The 22,224-nt window shown below is 29.3% G+C and overlaps 1 protein-coding gene across 1 annotated transcript in view; it reads left to right on the plus strand.

Moving 5' to 3' along the window:
• The first annotated feature begins 2,653 nt into the window (after positions 1-2,653).
• The window catches only part of LOC129915572 (uncharacterized), a 199,605-nt gene continuing 180,034 nt past the window's right edge, over positions 2,654-22,224 (plus strand). The window contains exon 1 of the mRNA XM_055995180.1: positions 2,654-2,750. The gene's annotated coding sequence lies outside the window, so the exon portion shown is untranslated. The remainder of the gene's footprint in view (positions 2,751-22,224) is intronic.

Here is a 22,224-nt window from a genome sequence, read left to right on the forward strand (position 1 = left end):
TAAAAAAATATATTTTATATTTGCACATAAAAAAATATTATTAGAAATATTTTACATTAAAAAAAATGTTATTGCAACTGAAAAATATTTACATTTGAAATAAAATTTTAATTGCAAATACAAAAAAAAATTCAATGCAAGTTTGTTAACCCTCTACTGCATGAATTAATATTAGCGGACGAAAAAATTAAAAAATGCTTTACATGGGTTCTTTGGGTTGTTTCAAAACGGTTTACATTTAAAAAATTTGTTTAAATTAATTTGTTTAAAAAATTTGTTTATAAGCCAAATTTGGCTTCGTATGCATTAAGGGGTAAGAAATTTTACTACTTTTATTTATTCAGATTATGTAAAGAATAAAATTAAAAAAATCAAAAGATAAATATTCATCATTTAAAAACAAAATAAAGTAAAATAAATACATTGCATTACAAAAGGTTAAGAATTTATTCAAATTTTGCTCATTTTAAGAACATGAACCGAAAACAGCAATTTGTTTTTTCCGTTATATATATTTTTTTCTGGTTCACATTCTTTCCACTGTCAAAGTAAGTCTTGCTCCAACATTTTCACCCACTCCCAGATCTTAAAAAAACTAAAAAGTAATAAAATGATTGAAAAATATTATAAGTAAGCCTCCCTCCCTCTAAATTTTTTGTGGTTACGCCCCTGGAAATGGGGTTAACGTAAAAAAAATGTCTCTAAAAGTGAAGGGGCTCCATTTCTGAAGCTTCCAAGCAAAAAAAAATGAAAAGGAACAAAATTTCCCAACAACAAAATTTAACAAATTGTGTAGATTTAAAACCCCTTAATGCATACGAAGCCAAATATGGCTTCCGTACTTTTTGCCCTCCCAAGACCAGGCCAATCATTTTTTTTCAATAAAAATTGGTTCATAGCGTACATAATAAGACAATCGATCAAAAATAAATTTTTAATTCCACTTTTCTTTCCAAACAAATGCAGTAATTAACACTTAAAGTATGAATATATTTTACACTTTCGATTTCAATGCACACGACTGATCGACTCACCTGTGATCATAAAATACACCTTTATTTTGTGTCGGACACACGAAAAAACTATCCTTATGGGTTCTCAGAAACACAAAGAAGAGGATTGTATTGAATCTTTATAAATTTTTTGTGACAGAGAAGAGAAAAGTGCATACAAATAGACAAAACCATATTTGGCTTCGTATGCAGTAGAGGGTTAAATACTTTATTTTAAATACATATTCTTCGAATTTCTTACAATTTTGACTTTTTGACCATGCATAAGTTTCCATGTTATAGTACATAGCAGATGTATGGTCATGTAGTCAAAATTATATTTGTCGAATATAAAAAAAAAAATATTTAATGCACTCATTTTGCATTGATTTTTTTTTTTTTCAATGTAGAAATTTTTTTAATTGCAATAAAAATTTTTTAAATGCAAAATATTTTTATTTGCAATATAAATTTTATTTTCAATGCAAATATTTTTTTTTTCTAATGCAAATTTTTTTCACTTGCAACAAATATTTTTTTTTTAGTTCAAATTTTTTTCAGTTGCAATAAATATTTTTTTGTCTAATTCAAATTTTTTTATTATTTTATTTTTTTGAATTTCAAATGCATTTTTTTTAATCGATACATGTTATTTTTGCAACCCTGCTCTGCACTAACACAATTTAAAATCATTTTAAAAGGTGTAAAATAGGTAATGCGGAGGGGTCTAATAAATACATTTATTTTTTTATCTTTTATTTAGTTTTAAAGTTTGATTATAATATTAAAACTTAAAAAAAAAAACGAATTTTGAGAACTTTGTAAAAAAATTTAAAGTGAATATTTTTTGATCTCACACTTTTTCCCTATCATCTATAGAATCGAAATAAATGGATGATAAAATTTTGAAAATCGCTACAGCAGTTTTTTATTTTATTTTTTTTTTATTTACAATTTTACAAAAATGTCTCAAAAAATAAAATTGATGACATGCCATAAAATAAAATGTAAATCGACAAAAAAAAACAAGGTTTCAACAAAATTCAATGGTCCATTAAAAAAAATTATTATTTTTTGTAAAATTTTTAAATATTTATTACTTAAACGTAAACGAGAAAGTCAGACATCAAGAAAACGGTTCGATGGAAAGTTCCGTAAAGAACGGCACAAAAAATAATTTTAAATCAAAATCGTTATAGCTGTTTTAGAGAAAAACAACGTTTTCTATTTTCTATACAAATTTGAATTTGCCCTGTAATAAATCACCAACAACAACTCTTATTATATTTTTATACTTAAGACCTTAAGGGCTAATAAGATCCAAGGAAAGTCCTGTTAAAAATGTTCTTCTTAAAAAAGACTTCTTTAACGTAAACTTACAAGGAATTCCTAAGGTTGACTTCTGTAAGCAAGCTTTAAACTAAACCTATACAAACTATAGCTTAATGAATCCAAATCGACCTTATGCAAGGCAAATTATTACTTGGGAGGAACGGATGTAAGTGAAATGTTTTTCCCCAAAGCCGAACTGCATTTCTCTGATATGATGGTATAATGAATACCAAACTTTTTGAGGTTTCGAAGTATTAGCTTTTCAAAAAGATTTTTTTTAGGTAGTTGAGAAGAGGAATTTTGAACCCATTTTTTTTTTTTCATTTAATTAATGAATTAATTAATTAATTTTTCACTTTTTTATTTTTTACAGATTTAAAGCTTACTATATGCTTTTATTTTTCTTGGCTAACTACTGGCAAAAAGGTAAGGACAAAAATTTGGCATGTAAAAGACATTTTTAAGAAATTAAGTCTTTATTTTAGCATTTTTTTGACATCATCACTTTCATGATGAATTCCAAAATTCTCGTTCCCTAAATGTACGCTGCCCATTGTTTTTTTTTTTCTTTTTAACTATTCCAAAACATATTTTTTGCCTTTTTTAGATACTTGTCAAATACTTTAAGGAAATCTAACAAAAAAAAACCTTTATTCACTAAACTTTTTTTTCCTCAGTGTATCCTTGACTTATAGAAACCCATAGCTCATATCTATCTGAAAATAGGAATGAAAAATATCTTGGTCCAAGTTAAAGTTTTATCGTTGAGTCCTTTTTTGCCTGTTAGAGAAGAGAATATACAATGATGACGATGATGATGAGTCACAAAAAAAAAAAAAAAAAAAAAACTGTAAAGCCAAAACCAACAGGCACGTTCATATCGTCTCCTTCATTGTCATCGTTACTTTTGCCTTCTTAGTTTGCTTTTTGGAATTGTTGCAAAAAAAAACATTTTTATGGGCAACCTTGTTACCTTATGCCATTTTATATCCCTCCTCTTAAATTTGTTTTAAGTCGGCAAAGGTTTACCCGAAAGCTCATATAACATATTGAAAGAGCGCACATGAATCCACCACTAACTTCTCGTCTATGATGCTAAAGTCCTTAATCGTTCAACATATTCAGAAGAAAGAAATGACACGACTGCATGGAAGGAACATAAATTTATCGGTCAAATTAGCACGAACAACGGCAACTAACTATGAACACCTTTAATTTTTCCCCCATCACTTTTTTTCCTGTTCCGGTTATCAAGGACTTTTCTAACTCGCCTGAGAGAAACACACGTTCTTGACTCTTAAAATAGTTTTCAATTTTTAATAGAATTTTTTTTCTCATTCGTCGTCCTTTAGGAAGGACTTTTCCATAAAAAAAATAAAATAAAAATGTTCTAATAACGAAACAAAGGAAAGTTGATGTGCAAAAAGAAACAAAAAAAAAATGAAGGAAAAATTATCTCACGTATTTAATGGTAATCTTGTACCTGCCGCAATGGGAATGAATCCACTAAAGGGTTCATAATCCGCTTAATTTTGAATTCACACTGCTAATGCAATTTATTAACAATTCAAAGTGTTGCTAAGGTGAGCTTATGAATTGGAGAGTGCTTTTGCACTGGGTTTGGCTCTTTGTTCGGAATTATTATTATTATCATTCCCTTGGGGGTCGACAATGTTCATTCAAGTCCGCCGCATGTTTCCATCTCTGACTCCAAATATTTTATACTGAAAACCATAGAGAAACGAAATGAAATTCTGGGTAAAAGTTTTTGAGGAACCATCAAATATGAGATGGATAAAAGTTTTTTGGTTTAAGTTTTGAATTCAAAGTTATAACACTCTCTGATATCTTTCTGATTTGGTTTCATTTGGTGTGGAAAGTGAGTTAGGAAAAGATTATGGTGAATGGCGAAAGTTCGAAAAATAATTTAATAGATGCAAATGGAATGATTAGGTACTTTGTTTTTGATTTGAATTTTTTCGATTTTGTTTCCTCCAAATTTTGATAAAGGAAAGTTAAACATTCCATAAGTCCCTTAACACGTTATTGTACTTTATTTGTCTGCTATCTCTCTGTAGACATCGTAAATCTGTCGTGCATTGAAGCTTTATAATAATCCCAAGGCCTTCACGTGTGTGACGCATTGATTTACAGTCTTGTCTTGAAACATGATTTTTTGTTAAACTCATTTATCATAAAGCAATCGATTAATTTTAACAACATCACGTTTGGTATCGTATTTTTGGTTTGAAGTAATTCACAATATATTCTGCGGGTTTATGATGGGTAACATGACACCAATCCTACGTTATTGTTTTTTTTTTCGGAACCTATTTGGTTTTGTTTCTATATTTATCTTTTGAATTTTATTGTTTTTTTTTTTTGTGTTACAAAGAAGAGACAATTTTTAAGGCCATGATGATATAATATTAAACATATCTCATTTAAAAGATTTATGAGAATGATTCTTTTGATAGAAAACGGGTAACGTTTTTTGGAAGAAAAATTGATTTCGAAAATATATCATATCCAAAAAAAATGAGAAGCAAACAAAAATATTGTTCTATTTTAAGTGAAAATGTGTTCGCTGTCTGGAGAGAACGTACGCCTTTTGATGGTTGGGTGAGCATCTTTTACCTTCTGTTTCCCATAACTTAGAAATACGTCAAGTTTTGAGATGTCAGATGTTTTTGTGGTTTTTTTAATGTTTGAATTAAAATATTTTATTTTCACTTGTTTTTGTGGTTGTACATTTTTTTGCTAAGTCAGCTAAAGTTTGGATAGAGCATTGAAGACTGTTTTATTTTGAGTAACTATTAAATTCAAATTGCGTCAGTCATTTTGAAAACCGCGAAATATTGGCATTGTTGAAGTCAATGCCGATACAAAATACTTGAAAATTTGAAACTAAGTATAAATATTGTGTTCTTAAGTCTTTTGATCACCTTTTTAATATTTTATTCAATATTGATTTGCTAAATGTAAAAATTTACTAAGTCATATTTTTTACTTAAAATTTAATTAAAATTTTTCAAAATAAAAAAATTTTTAAAAAAATATATTAAAATCCCGTACGTTTTTAATATACCTATTTTTTAAAAAATTTTTAGCGTTTTTGGTACGCATTTGAAGTAACTAGTCGAGCTGAGCAGTAGCCTACGTAAAAATATAGAAAACAATAATAAAACTTTCTTCTTCTTCTTTCATCACAATAAAATTATTTTTATTCACTCCTATGGTTTTCATAGAACCTGCTTTACAAGGGTATTCAAAAATAAAACAAGATTTTTCGTTCGAATTTCTTTTCTCACATTTAAGAAATTGAATAAAATGGCAGCCACTGGCGATTGATCCGACAACTTTTGGGTCACTAGGCGAGTGCCTTACCATCAAGCTATTTCACTGTTGAAAATAAGTATGCATCATAAACTCCAACCGCAACTTGCCCACAACTCTCGGTTGCGTATGCACATAGAATTAATTAGAAATCTTTTCATTTCCACTAGAAAATTCTTATTTAAAGTGGCCAACATCTTATTTTAAAATGCTTCATTTTTCTCCGTGTTGTACAGCAGTGCTCTCTAACTGTTTTTTTTATATAAAATTATAACCCAACAAAAATTACCTTAGTAAAAATAAGTTCAAAGCCTAAAACCTGACTTCTCCAAAATCATGCAATATCAATATTTTGGAGTACCTAACTTCTTAGTCAGATTTTAGATTTTGAACTTATATTGTATTTTTTAGTGCAACAAAATCAGTTTGAATTCAATCACTGAAAAAGTAGAATGAGGAATTCATAGAAAATGTTCTCGTATCAGTTTGCCATCAAGCAAAATATGACTTATAATTATGTATAACATTTTCATTTATAACGACTCAATTGTAAAAAAAAAAAATAAAATGCACGACTGGGTCACACGAACTTGCTCTTAGAGTTAAAGTTGCTTACATTTTTAAGACTTTTTATATAGAAATTTGGAAAATGTAGGTACCTACTATATAGGTACAAAAAAAAAAAAATTAAATTTCTTTTTTTTTTTAAATAAAATAAAATCTGAAATAAAATTGCCCTCCAAAACAAGTATGCAGTTTTGATTGATATATTAAGATGCATTTTTAGAAAAAAAAAATTTTTAAATCGTTAGAGCCGTTTTTAAAAAAAAAAATTTATAAATAATTTTTTGGAAAAAGAGTTTTAAAATAAAATTGGTATGCCATTTTGTAGAAATCACTAATCAACATCTAAACACAAAATTTCAAAAAAAATCAATGTCCCGTTTTCGAAAACTTGACTTATTTTGGGCTTATATTGAAATTATATAAATGCTTCTTCACAAAAAGTTTCGTTGAAATCGAATAAGCAGTTTCGGAGATAATCGGATTTGAAAAAAAAAAAGCGGTTCTATGCCAGGTACCGTTAATAATGATTTTCAAACAAAATTTTTTTTATTAGAAGTTAGTCCTTGTCTTTAAACTTATATTTGAATTTTTTAAACAAAATCGTTGGAGCCGTTTTGGAGCAATTTCAATTTTACTAAAATCGGTATATGACAAGTACCATTATTTTTGGTCAAAAAAAAATTAATTCCAAAAACCTCTCTGGAGAGTCGCCAAATAATGCTACATACCAAGTTTAACATCAATCGGTCCATCCGTTTAGGCTGTAGCTTCGTTTACAGACAGACAGATAGACGGACAGACTGACGGCTCAACTTTTTTTTGTACGAATGCATAACTTGATATAGGTACAGGGTGATTCAGGAGTAATGTGCCGAAAAGCTAGAGCGTGTAGGTTAGGTCGAGACAAGAAAAAAATCGTATGGGAGGGGGGGTGTCTATTCCCCCTCGTTTAGCGGGGAGGGGCAATTTAAAAAAAAAATTGACTTATTTTGGAAAAAAAAATATTAAAAATCAACGGTTATACTTAGAATAACGTGCTTTACCTTGTTGTAAAGCCAAAACCCTAACCTTTTACAAAAATTTTAGACAAAACCATTTTATGGTACAGTTTTTGAAAAATTAATTTTTAAAATCAAAATTTTGAAAGAAAAATTGAAAAAAAAAATTTCAAACTAACTTTTTTCAAAAATTTTTAAAACTCGATGCTCTTATTTATTTTTAAACAAAAACAGAAAACCAGATTCAAAAATATCTTGTCATTTTCGAGAAATTAACAAAAAACCAAATCTACTTTTTTCTAAAAAAAAATCTTTATTTTCTGTTTTTATGGGCTGGACTTGCTGATAAATTAATTTATGAAACATTTACCATTCGTCGATTATTTTTTAAACATTCAGACTTAAAGAAGGATAAACTAAAGTGACACAGTATTGGATTTTCCCTGAATTGAAAACTTACCTGAGAATTTTTTTTACTATGTCTGGGGTGCTTGCCGCTCATGGATTCTTGCTGTTAGGGCCTTAAGGCAGTAAAGCACGTTATTCTAAGTATAACCGTTGATTTTTAATAATTTTTTTTTTTAAATATCCCCTCCCCGCTAAACGATGGGGAATAGATCCCCCCTCCCATACAATTTTTTTCTTGTCTCAACCTAACCTACACGCTCTAGCTTTTTGGCACATTACTCCTGAATCACCCTGTATAGTACGTACCTACATATATCGCAAGTAAAAATAAACGTTACTGTTGCTTAGCGCTAATTTGATTTTTATAAGGTTATTTTTGATAAATTTTGTGTTGTTTCTTGAAGAAATTATTCAAAAGTAATGTTTTTATATTATTCTTATTATGTTCATACAATTTTAATTTTAAGAAATTGTTTTAAAAGGTTTGTTTTGCGGTTCGGGAAAGGTGCAAATGATGTATTTCGTGTGACTGGCGTACTAACTTATTCTATTTTCACATATTTTTGTTAGGGCCTCTTTTTTTATAAAAATCCTCTTTTTGGCCTCTTTTTGAAAATCTACGAAGGTAGCCCTGATTGACAAGGTTAAACTCAGTCGCTTTAAAATATTATCCAGTATAGAATTTTTGTTTTCTTTTGTCAATCAGCTTTAAAAGTTAATACGGTTCATCATTTTCTATTAAATTGGCTTTTAAAACAAAAACATACCTTTAATCTATATACAAAACCAAATACCACAAACATGTCATTAATTTAATGACATAACTAAACAATAGACTGATTTTTGAATTCACCCCCGTCATCACTAGCATTTTTGTCTGCCAAAAAAAAAAAAATGTTATGCTTTGCTGCACTTTAAAAGATTAAATACTGCATTGCAATGCATTACGTAAATTTATTTGCAATTGAAAGCTTGTTTGTTTTTTTTTTTCAAAACCAAATTCCATAATTGAAATTAAAATAAAATTTATTTAATCTATTAAAAACTGGTGTGCATTTTGTTTAGCAACACCAAAACAACCACCAAGAGTGTTTGATGTCAACCACAATTACCGTCATTATCTGAAGGGTTGTTTAAGAGTATATAGATTTATGTATGCATTTGCAATACTCTTTATGACACTACTTTTGTTTTATAAATAATCAAGTATAGATAATAATGATGATGATATGGGAATGTCAAACTAAGCTCGTAATCAAATAATTATTTTGCGGTCAATTTAAGGCAAATCGATCCTAGAATTTAATATTTTTAAAACTTGATATAGAAACACAATTTCTATGGGATATCATCTTTAGAAGGTTTTAATATACCTAAATACAAAAAAAAACATTGAAACTTGAAAGTGATAAATAAAATCAAGAATAATTTTATCATACAAAAAAACATTTTAAAAAACTGAACTTGACGATAACTTCGCTTCTGTAAATAAACCATAAACTATTGTCATAAATCTTAAATTGAACAATCAATACCAGGTGAATCATATGGAGGTCAATGCCATTTTCGTTGTACTACCTCAGGCTAACAGTCTGCATGTCGGGACAGCCCAAGGCGTAGGTACAACTTTGAATTTAAATGAAGCTATAAGCTTCTTTTTCTGTCTCCAAATAAACAAAACATTATTGAATGATAAAACCAGTGTCTGCTTAGTGATAAAGTATAAAAATTGATTGGAATTAATTTTCCGTATCCGTATAAAAGTGAGTGAAAAAAAACATACAGTACTGTGCTGAATTTTTCAAATATAATTTGAAACCATAATATCAAGAACATAAAATGCACGACTTATGGTAAAAGTTACTCTAATGTTAAAGCTTCTTATTAAACAAAATTAGGAAAATTTGATATTTTTGAGGAATTTCATAAGTATAGTGAAAAAAAATCTGTTTTTGTAATGTACAAATACAAAACACCATTTTAAATGATCTTTCACACAAAACCAAGTATGCCTTTTGATTTCACGTATAAAAAAGAATTTTTAGAAAACAAATTTCGAAAATCGTTAGAGCCGTTTTTTTAAAATAAATTTTTTATGTACCTATAAAAATTTTCTTACATTTTTCAAAAAAAAATTCTTTTCCACAAAAAAAAAAAAGAAATTTTTAAATTTTGCATCAACCCGTGTCAAAAAATTTCGTTGAAATCGGGTTTATCTTGCACGAGATATTCAGAAATAAAAAAAACCGTTCTAAGGTATAGCAGGTATAGGTACCGTTAATAAATGTACAAAAAATATTTTTTTTTAATTTCAAAAATTTTTTGAGTGTAATGTAGGTACACCACATAGGTAATAGCCACTATGTGTACACTACACACAAAAATTTTAATCAAAATCGTTTGAGCTGTTTTTGAAAAAAATAAAATGCACGACTGGAGCCGCACGTACTTGCTCTTATGGTAAAAGTAGCTTTTATGTCAAAGCTTTTTAAGAAAAATATTTTCAATTAGGTAGTCAAATTTGATTTTTTAACTATTTTCATAAGAAATGCAAAAATATGTACATTTTTTGCATGGTATTTCTTACGCTATTAGCTATAATAAAATCACTTAAAGCATTATATATGTCAGATTTAGTCTAAGTAAATCGTTAGACCCGTTTTCGAGAAAATTATAATCAACTTATTAACGATGTACGGGAAGAGCCGACATCCGCAATTAAAAAAAAAAGTTAGTGTCATATTTTCACTATCCGCATTTTTTGAGAAAAACTAAAAACGCAGTTATGTTAGAACTACGTACAGCATTACGTGTGTTAAATTTAATCAAAATCGTTAGAGCCGTTTTCGAGAAATTTGCAATAACTCGAAAATTTTGTATGGGAGGTATATGTTCTAAGCGAGATATTAAAAAACAAAAAAAAACCAACCTTGGAAATTACGAAAAAATCATCTGTACCAAATTTCAAGAAAATCCGTCCACCCGTTTAGCCTGCAGCTTCATGTACAGCTTTTTTTGACGACGCACCGACGCACCGACGCACAGACCGACGGACGTCATGACGAAAACTACTTTTTCGGACTTCTCCATCATCGTAATGTTAGTTTTGATTAAAACCTCGAATTATTTTTTTGACACGAAACCAATACTTGCCCTATTGAGCAAGTAAAAAATTAACTTTTCTATTTTCTAGTATATTGTTTGTTTTCTATCAGGTTTCTTTAAATTCCACAAAATAACCCTTCTAATATCCATTGGCGTTTAAAAATAATATCATATAAGCGGGATAGGTAAGGTCAGAATTTGAAAATTCGATTGATCTTTTATTCTCAAAAGCATATTGATAGATGCCAATTACGTTAATTACAAAAAAGTTAAGCCAAGTTTTCATAAAGAAACTTGTTTTACAGATATAGTTGCCTCCTGACCAAAGACCACGGTAGCACCCAGCCAAGTTTTCTAGAAAGTTTGCACTACACCCTTATTTACTGGTAAAAACACAGATCTCATTTGCTAATCCACTCTTAGTTGTATACCAAAGAAGTCAGAATCCTCAAACTCGTTTACTGATCTAGTCTAAAGTTTAATTCCTAAAGTTCCTGAAATATAGACCTACAAAAATCACAAAAACCTTAACTGACTCATTCATTCACTGCTCTAAAAAGCATAGGAAACTTAAACTTGAGATTTTCTTTAAATTAAAGCTAGAATAAAAGTGTATCAAAAAAATTTGTTTTCATTTTTTTTAGGTGCCTACAATTCATTTATCAATAAATAAAGTTAGCTTGAAACCTTTGGAATTTTTGCATATGTATGTACGTCTTAATTTGTAAATCTTAAGAACTGTCGCCTTAAAATATTTAAAGAAATTTGGTTGATATTCGGGAAAAGCCGACATGGTGGAAAAAATTTTTGTTCAACGAAAAATTTGTTTTTGTTATTTTTTAACTTGAATGAGAAAAACCAAAACTGTAGTTATATTGCAATTGCATTAAATATTTTGTGTGCGAAGTTTGATCAAAATCGTAAGAGCCGTTTTAGAAAAAATTGCAAAAACTTGAAAATAATATATCTAAGTGAGATATAAAAAAAAAAAAACAAAAAAAAAAAGAAACTTTCAGAACTCTATAAAATCATCTGTACCAAATTTGAAGAAAATCCGTCCACTTTTTTGTCAGCAGATGAATTAATCAATTTTAACTTTTGTGCGCAATCAGCAGCTTCCATCAGCTGATGAAGTTAAAAATGTTTAACTTTTGACGGAAAAAAAACAGTGACGGCTCTAATTTTAACTAATTTTAATCTTATTTTTCTTTGTTGTTGTCAAACAAATGCGTCAGAAACGACTGCGTGTAGTTCCGAAATATAACTTTATCTTATTCATTTAACATCAATATCATATTTCATCATAAAAATAAGATTTTGAGTAAATATTGATAAACGAAATGAAGGTTTCAGAAAGTTTAAAAACTAAAATAAAACACCAGAGTAATTAAGGCTTCCGTAAAAATAAACTGTTTAAATATTAGCAGATCTATGTTTTCCTGTTATTAAATATGGTTAAAGATAAAGTTTGAATACCACAAAAAATGCCTCTATAAAAGACAAAATCTTGATTAGACTAAAAAACAGTTTAGTTTATTCGCTGGTGTTAAAAACAATGGTACTGAAAAAAAGTTTTATTTTCGTCAGTATCTCTGTTGTTATTCTTCTAATTGCTGAACTATCAAATGGAAGTCAACAAGCCATTCAAGAAATGGTCGAAAATTTTGAAAGTCGAATTTCCAACAATGATTACCGAATTAGACACAAAGCTGCCTTTGATACAATCGACACAATAAACAACGAAGCAAATGCAGCTTATCGCAGAGTTCGCAATTCCAACGAGCAAACTGCTATAAATCAATCTCGAATTGGATATATAAATTCTGTTAAATGCATAGCAGTCGCTGGAGATGAAGCTTACAATGCAAATCAAGAAGTTGGAGAATTATTTAATTCAGAAATTGCTAAACAAAAAGTTATAACAGGTAATATTGCTGCCAAACAAGGTGTTTTAATTGCTGATGAAGCATCTTATCGAATGCTTGGAGCTGCAACAAGAAGTGCTGGCAGCTATACCACACAGCCACTTAAAGAGAGTATAAAATACGTTATATTAGCTGGACAAGCTGCCAAATCAGGTCTGGATGAATTAAAAGAATTAGCAATAATTGGAATTGAAAATGGCGGACCAGCGAAAAATCAAAGTCTAAAAGCTTCCACCGAGGCAATTGAAGCAACAGGATCAGTGTTTTATAACAATTTATTGATATCGGCAAAAATTGCATTCGGAGGTATTGATAGATCTAGAACAGCTAACCCAGAGGATTTGTCTTCAGAAACTAACGCTGCTAATAACAGTCCAGAGACTTTAGCGGAGATAGATTTGGTCAAAAATCTTGCTGAATCCACTAAAAGAACAATGGGTCAAGGTTCTTCCAGAAATGCAGTCGATGTAGTTAAAAATGGAGTTATTGCTGCTATAAAAGGTACTGCTGCAGCTATACAAAAACCACAGGAGGTCCTAAAATCAGCTTGTGTAGCAAATAGTCAAGATTTATATGAAGAATTAATCGAAAAGGCTATCAAAGATGGTAAAAATGATATTGCCCATGCAGCTGCTAATGCAATACAAAGCATTATAATAGCTGGAAATATGGTTGAAGATGACGGAATTCAAGACAATCTTGAAAGAGCAGTTTCTGCAGTTGAAGATGGTTGTTCTTCAGCATTTAAATCACTAGAAATAGCTTTATTTTTTGCTTTAAATGGTCTGGAAAATGGAGAAACTGCAAAGCAAACAGGATTTACAGTAGCTGTGGATGCTGTATTAACATCTGCTTTTGCAGCTTATACACGATTTGTAGCAGCTGCAAATAACGCATTTAATGTTTTGAAATCTTAGTTTGCCTGTTTTTTAAGTTATCAATTTATAATAGCTTTTGAAAAGTCTACTGAAAATGCTTTATATTCTTAAAAAATAATAAAAAAAAAATAAATAAATGGAAAAACATGTATAATTGCAATATTTTGTATTAATTTTTCAAGATTTGATGTTCTTAAGGTCTTAAAAACCTTTTATCCTCAAAAATAAATAATATTTAGACGGAATTTAATGAACCTCTTACTGTCTTTTTCGTCTGATACCATTTTCCTGCTTATTTCACTAACACAAACAAGACAACATTATGATTCACTCCTAAAATTATGCAATAAATTGTTCTATTTTTAATATTTAAATTACGACTATTAGTTTCCAGGCTACAAGTAGGGACCTCCCCAATCTCATACCCATTATCATAGGTTTACCTACAATCTTTTTGCATCATAACATGCAAACCCATTATACTTAATACCATTATACTTAAAAACTATAACCAGGTGTCCATTAACCTAAGCTCCTCTTTTTAATGTATAAGTTCATTACACTGGCTATTTTCTACTGTTGCCATCTGTTCTGATGTAACAATATTTCATTATCATTAAACCGCATCACGTTCCTCCTATCATAGACAACACTATGGTCTGTCTCTCCTTAAAAGGTATATAAACTTCCAGATAAGTTACATCATTAAAAATACCTCCCATAACAATCTGGTGACCTTTTAATAAAATTAAATTTTTAAAATTAATTGTTTCAAATTGACCGTTGCCGTTGGTTGGTTGTTGGCTTGACTTGATGATGTCGTTTATATTGTTTTTAAGTTTTCCATTAATTGTTTTGTAATTGAATGGAAGTATATCGTAAAGTTGAATTTATTGACTCTAAATCATTTTAATGACGGAACACACGAACGGTGAAAGAAAAGAGAGTCAAATTATATAGCACGCATAATTTTATTCCAATCACATTATATTAAAAAAAAATACTTTTTTTGTTCTTCGATAGTAAAATCAAATAATATGGTCATTGTTAATACTTTTTCGGAGTCATGTCATGAGTAATGAAGTAGGTAGGTATAGTGCTGTGAAAAAAAAAAAAATTATGAAAATTAAATTTGTCGATTAGTATTAGTATATGCCACCCATATTTATACATAAAAAGAAGTTTATACAAATAACCATTACTACTTTGGTAATTTCAAACTTTTCAATAGGTATATTAACAGTTGTTGGGTGTTTTCTAAGTAAAAGACTAAGGATTTTAATACATAGATTATTGAATCCACGAAGAGGTTGCTTAGAATATGAAAGCTTTTATGTAAAGATTTATAAAAGAATATTTTAAATTTAATAACATAAGAAATTTAATAAAATTACAAGAAAGTCTGTATAAATATTTAACAGCCAAAGAAGAACCAAAGATCTTACAACAAAGATTTAAAAAAAATTGGAGCCGTTTTTTTAAAGTTTTTTATACCTTTTTTCATAAAATTAAAAAGAAAAACGAAAAATAAAAACACGATTTCAAGAAAATTCATAAGTACCTACCTAACTTTCAAGAACTTAATTTTTCATCCAAAAAAATTATTTTTTTTTAAGGGCCAATTTTTCAATGGTCAGATATCTATTTTCTTGTATATTGACTTTATTCATTTGATAGTCTAGCTGATGATTAAAAAATCGGAAAAATTAAATAAACTAGCGGAAAAAATTAAGTAATCAAAACAAAGATTCCAAATTTTTTGTGATTTTTCAAGTGACTGTATTTCTCTTAAAAATGGTTGTACTTAAATTTTTAAAAGAGGATTTTAAAGCTCTAACTTTATAGTTTTGAAAACTTACAATTATTTTCCAACTTAACCATTACCTATTTGAATCACATAACTTGTTCAATTTTCTTTCTTTTATAGTTCGATATGAACATTTTGTAGCTTTTGGGATAATCAGCCGCCAGGATGGAAATATCGAGAAAACCAATCATGTTGATTCTGTCTATTAAAGTTCAATAATATGTAAAGCTTTGAATCAGTCCATGAAGTCGTGTTATTCGAAAACTTCTAAAAAAAAATAAGAGATTACAATTTTGACAAATGACATTTATCGTTTTTTTTTTTTTGCACTTTTTAATGCATTTCTATTGTTTAAACTGTCATATAAATCATCAAATTTCTTTTAAATGTTTCACTATCAATTTCTTGGAATTTTTTAAAAATTTGATTTACCCAAGAGCTTTCGGATAACTTTGCAGACGGATACCAAATTTCCTATAAATCAGCTTTGAAACAAATCAATTTCGGTGATTTTCCATGATTTTGTTTCATTCTTGGAAATTCTTTTTAATACTTTCACCCTTTTTCCAATTTTTAAATTTCTTTTCGTGGAAAAACGTTCAATATGTACTTTCACCTTTTTTCCACCAATTTTTTCATTTCCTATTTATGTGATTTATATGAAAAAAAAAAAAAAAAAAAACAAATATCCAATAACAAGGTCACAAAATTTATTTTTATAGTCAATGCCTTTTTGAGCAATGATTTTGTTCTTATTTTTCTTGTCTTTTTTTTTTTATGTATAAAAATGCTATAGAAAATTACACCAACTCTGGCATTAAAAATTGAAGACGAAAAAAAATAAAAAAAAAAAACCTTAAATTTACCATCATCAGACAGCTGAAACAAGTGAAAGGGTAAACCCAAACAACCTCAACAATTTTCCACTTGAATGGGTAGGTTTTTTTTTTCTACCCCAAAAAAATCAGTTAAAAAGAAAGAAAGTACAGAATCGATGCATGAGGAGGAGTATCTTTGTGTGTGCTTGTAAGTTCTTTTTTACTTTAAGCCTGTCCTACTTTTCGGTTGATTAAATTAAGGTTGAGACGAGTTGGCAGAGAAGTATCTTTCTTCTTTTTCTTCAATGTGTGTGAGGCGGTGTTATACATTGCAAGTAATATTGAAATTATGCTTTCAGATAATTCGAAAAAGTTCGTGTTTCTTATTTAATTTTATACAATTCTAGTAAAAGCAATATGGAGAATGGAAGCACAAAGCTATATGCCGGTATACATATATCTTCTTTATATTGAAATTGATGTCGTGGTGACGTGAAAATGTATTTTGTTTTTTTTACCAACAATGTCGTCAAATTATTTTATTTTACTATCAACGGTGTTAATGGGAAGATAAAAATTTAATGTTGGAAACAGTTCAATTTTTTGTCAGTTCAATTTTTGTCAGCAATAAATTAATAAAATTTTTTTTAGGACCAAAACTAACGGTACCTGCCATATAACGCAAATAGAAAAGTAATTTATTTTTCAAAAACTGCTCTTAACGATTTTCATTAAATTTTTTGAAATAAAAAAAAAATTTAGGTACCTCACACAGAACCGTTTTTTCTGGTTTCTGAATATCTCTTACAATAGTGGAGTTACTAAAGCTAAAAAAATGGCAATATTAGGGAACCGAACAGCTCTGATTTTGATGATCTTTTTATTCAAACGTCTGTAATTAAAAATACTTAAAAGTCTATAGATTAAAAATTGCCGCTGTTGCCGTTTTGATTTTTTTTAAATATAAAGTTATTTTTTCTTAATTAAATAGCCCTTGTTGTTGAAAGTTAAATAGCAAAAGTTTATAGTTTTAATTTGCCAAAGTCTTTGAGAAAATCAATTATTTCAATGCAAAAAAATCCAATTATTTTTTTTTTTTCAAAACTTACTTTTTCCTCTTCAAAATTCAAATGGTAATATATTTATTTATTTTTAAAATAAATTCATATTTTACTACGAAAAAGTTTGAAAAAAGTCATTTAAAAATGTTTAATAACGTTTTTTTTTCCAAAATTCTGGATTAAGGACCATTCTTTCAAAAACTCGTGATTAAATTTAGTGGATTGCATTTATCGCTTAAACTATGGAAGATTGTCTTTTACTCCCATATATATTTTTATTCCTTAAATTATCTAAAAAATCTTTTGGTATAATTTATTTTATGAAATCTAAGCAAAAAAATGGTTTTGTTAAAAAAATTTAATTTTAATTTTAAAAAACAATACGCCAATATCGGCAATTTTTAACCTATAGACCTTAAAGTATTTTTAATAATTATTGACGTGTAAAAAAAAAGAGCTGTTCGGCAGGGTTCCCTAATAATTTGATTTAGTTACTCCACTAGAATATTAACTTTCAATGAAAATTTTCATACAGAAGCTTTTAAATAATAGTAATATACTTAAATTTTAGAAAATTTTCAAACAACACATTTTTGAGTTTTTTAAAAAAATATTTCAATTTTTTTTTTTTGAAAAATCAATTTTTTTAAAAAAGTGTTAGTGAAATATATAGAAATTTCGTTTCTATGTGTTAAATGGTATACCAACATTTTTTTTTTTGAAAAATGTTAGAAAAAGGAAGGTCTACAAAAATATTTTTTTTTTAAAACGGCTCTAACAATTTTTATTTTTGTTTCTTAAAACTCCTTTTCATGCAAGAAATAAGAGTGCATACTTTGTTTTGTGATCAAAACCATTAAAAACCGTGTTTTATTTATTATAAAATAGATGCTCGTATATTGTATACTTTTATCATAAGAGCAAGTAGATACGTGCATTTTATTGTTGTTCAATTTTGAAAGTTTATAATTTGGCAACAGTGATCTATTGCCTTTGCTCACATTATTATAAACGAGTAAAATAAGCTTCCAAATTACTAATTTATTTCATAGGATCAATAGAACCAGGTAAAATTAGAGTTTTGAAAGTTTATTTAAGCCTACTAACTATATCCCTTGATTACTGCCGCTAAAATTAGAACAAACATGTAGATATTTTATTGAATTAGCCTTCTCTCTATATTTGCATTTATTTTAATATTTCTGGCAATAAGATTTAGGTAGTTGTTGCAGATTTAAATAGTTATATTTTTTGGTTCAAAAGCACGATTGGCGCCCGCCAGCCTAAGTTACCGTGTTAGTTTTACTGAATAACTAACCAATCTAGGCCAAATAAAACGTTTTAGGTCGTCGATGCGATGCCGATCAAAAAATTGTAATGGCAAAACTCATTAAATGAAACAACACTAGGCATGGCAAAGACTACAATGCCACACACATACCTTCTAGCCGCTCCATTTCGCACCCACACTCCCAGTATTCCAGTTTTCGAAATTGGGTTTAAACGTAGATGAGCGTGAAAACTGAATTATCCTTTTGCCATAACTCAATTGATTGGTGATGCTGGATTCTGGGGATGCTGGATCATGGTCTCGGTAGGTTGTCGTTGTCGTGATGTTGGTCACAACACCCAGACAGACTGTGTGTTGAATGGTGTGATGGTGCTGCTGCTGCTAGTGGTGGTGGTTTGTTGCGCATTGCAAAAGGATCAAAACGAAAACGGTGATTATAGTTTATTTGTGCACGAATGCACAATTGCACTCATATCCCCTTGTATATATTCTGATGGCAACCAGCAGGATATGGCGCTGAAGGATATATCGGGCAATTGGAACTTGCCATTTATTCGTAAAATCGAAAAATTTACCGCACTACATAACATAGCATAGTACTGCGCTGGAAGATATACCTACTCCCATTTTCGCCAAACGTTTTGTATAGATGGGCTTCTATATTTGGCTAACGGGATATGCACACAGACACACGTATGCACTACAGAACCGTGGTCACAGGATATTATACCGTCGGCTGGCTACCGTCGTTGTCGACGGTCGAAAGTGGTTAAATTACCCGGATTTGCCATGAATTCGCTAATAAACTATGGATTTTGAATGGGAAATATATGTACTATGCAAGAGAGTATAGTACGATTTTGTCAGAGATATTCGATTTAAACTAAGCTAAAGAATGAGTGTATATACGAGATATATGTAGGTTAGAGCTTAATTAAGTTTCAAACATTCATAACGGTCAATTTGAGAAACATAATCTGGTTATATCGTTCAGTCTTTTAGGTCAACATTGCGGGTTTCTGAAGTACAAATTTAAAACGGTATATCCTGGACAAACATTATACACTTTTTTAAGTAAGCACAATTAACTTTAATGTGATTTTATTAATCCGTACAATATTCTCCAAAAAGGATCTAAAAAGGTTTTAGCATTATACTTCAAGCAAAATACCTTATGATTTCTAGAAAGTTACGAGCTTTAAATTAGAACAGAAAAAAAAAAATTAATTTTATTGTTTAATATCGTCATAAGCTTTGGGACATAACTCCATATGACTCCAGGAGACGCCATATTCACTTCATCGTTACATATCATGGCTTATATCCAAGAGCTGACCAAGATACTTATAACGATATCTCATTTTCCAAATAATAACAAATAATTTAGAAGTTATAATGAAACAGATGAGCGTATGGATAAATCAAGTCGTTTTAACTGATTATTGAGACTTTATCACTCAATCTGACGTATAACAGTCATTTTTTTCGATTTAGTTTTGCTATAATCATCGTTTTTGTTATTAGCATCGTTAAAAAAAATTAATTCTATATTTAGGACATAACTCCATATATCTCCAGGAGACACCATATTCGATCTATCGAAACATGTCATAGCTAATATCCAGGAGCTGACCAAGATGCTTATAACGATACCTCATTTGCCAAATTCTAACAAATAATTTAGAAGTTATAATGGAACAGATGAGCACGTTATTAGGTTAAGCTTTAACTGCTATTTGTATTTATTTATTCTTAGACAACTAGAATTATATTCATGGATAAATCAAGCGGTTATGACTGATTATTGAGAGTTTATCACTCAATCTAGCGTATATAACAGTCACTTTTTTTAGATTTAATTTTGCATTGGTTACAAAAAGGCAACATCTCGGAAAATTCAATCTCAAATTTAATCAGAATCCACCCATAATTCAATGTTTGAACGCCTTTTACCATCGTCATCATCATCACCCACAATCGTTGGAGTTGCGCGCATATTATTTCAATGAAGCTCATGTACCACACACACATCACCCAAATCCATTCATGTAACACTAAGCCTTTTTGTGCCTTCAGCCCTGAACTGTCAAAAACAGAACACCAACTCACCATATAGAGCCCTATAGAACTCTAACACCGACTTCCTATACTCGAATCGAATTTCATCTGATTACATATTTTTTTCAGTTTTTTTTTTATATTCCTGCAAAGGAATCTTTGACTCCAAAACGTAGGTGAAACCTAAAGCTCTTCTACAACCACCCACTATAACCCCCTTAGGCAAAGATGTCAATTGGTAATACAAAAAAAAAAAAAAAAAAATTATAAGGACGATCTGATCTCACAGAGAGGGACGAAATCTCAGCCATTCTTCATAGAGGATTTCCACAAGAGAAGATGTCTGAGTTAAGCACACCATATCCTTTGGCATGATGATGATAATGATGATGATGGTGATGCGATTTAGGGTTAGGGTTAAGCTCTCCATGTTTCTATCTCTTGCATACACAGAGTTATTTCTGGAACCATCGAGTTTGAGAAGAACAAAAAAAAAAAAAAATTAGATACCATTGAGGCTACGTTTCGGGTTCACATGATGATGATGATGATGATGACCTATTCGACCCATTTGGCATCGAATCTATGATATAGTACCCTACCAACAAGCTTTTTGATAAATAAATAACTTTTAGTCCTCGAGAGAAAAAATGGAAGACAATTGTTCGGAAGAATGAACAAAAAAATAAAAAAATATATATAAAAATGAAAGGACCTCTTGTCTGTGTGTACGTGAGTGTTGATATTGAGTATGAGTGGCAACTGTACACATAGTAGATGTTTATTATATTTTTTTTTATAATATACATCGGATATGAACCACTTTGTCCAAGTAACAAACGGCAAATTTCCACAACATCCTCAGGCACAAGAAGATGTTAAATGTGATGTGATAGTCCTTAGTTCCTGGGTAATTTTGTAACCATACTTATTTTTCATTTCGGAAAAACTTTAACTCTTTCCATTTCAGTTTCACTCTGGGCGTGAGTGATTGGATGAAATGAGTTAGGATATTGAGTGAAAAAGTAAGTGAAGGAGTAAATAAATTGAAAGACTCAAATAAGATCTTATTAATTTATTTTTTTATTTTTATAATTCACACTATCTATTTACAAAAATAATATAAAGATCTTAGTTTAATTGCAAATCTGATATGAAAAATTGAAAAATGAACTAAGGGTTGCCAGGTTTTTAAACCCGATTAGTAACAAAATTGAAAGACCATTAGTAAATTATAAAGTAGGGATGGCAGTTGTTAGTACAAAAACCGGTTTTCGGTTTTTTTCCTTTCGGTTAAAACGGCCGGTTTTAAACCGGGCCAATAAACCGGTTTTTGGTTTTTGCTTGATTTGATTGTAAAAAAAAAAAAATTAACCTAATTTGTCAAGAAAAAAAAATATTTTCGGAAAAAATCCCTGAGCAAAGCTTTTTTTAGTTTGATTTTGCTATAAGAGTTCTTTACTCACTCTTAGTAGGAGTTTTGAGGAATTTTTTAAGCTGAATATGAATGAAAATTTATAATTATATGGTAAGTGAAGAGAGTGACTGTATGTTTTGAGGGTTTTTAGTTTTTTGTCTCGTCGGATCTTAATTTTTGTTGGACGTTATTTTCAGCCGGTTTTTTCGGTTTTTCGGTTTTTTTTTTGTA

Source organism: Episyrphus balteatus, chromosome 3 (assembly GCF_945859705.1).
Source record: "Episyrphus balteatus chromosome 3, idEpiBalt1.1, whole genome shotgun sequence".
Lineage (NCBI taxonomy): Eukaryota > Metazoa > Arthropoda > Insecta > Diptera > Syrphidae > Episyrphus > Episyrphus balteatus.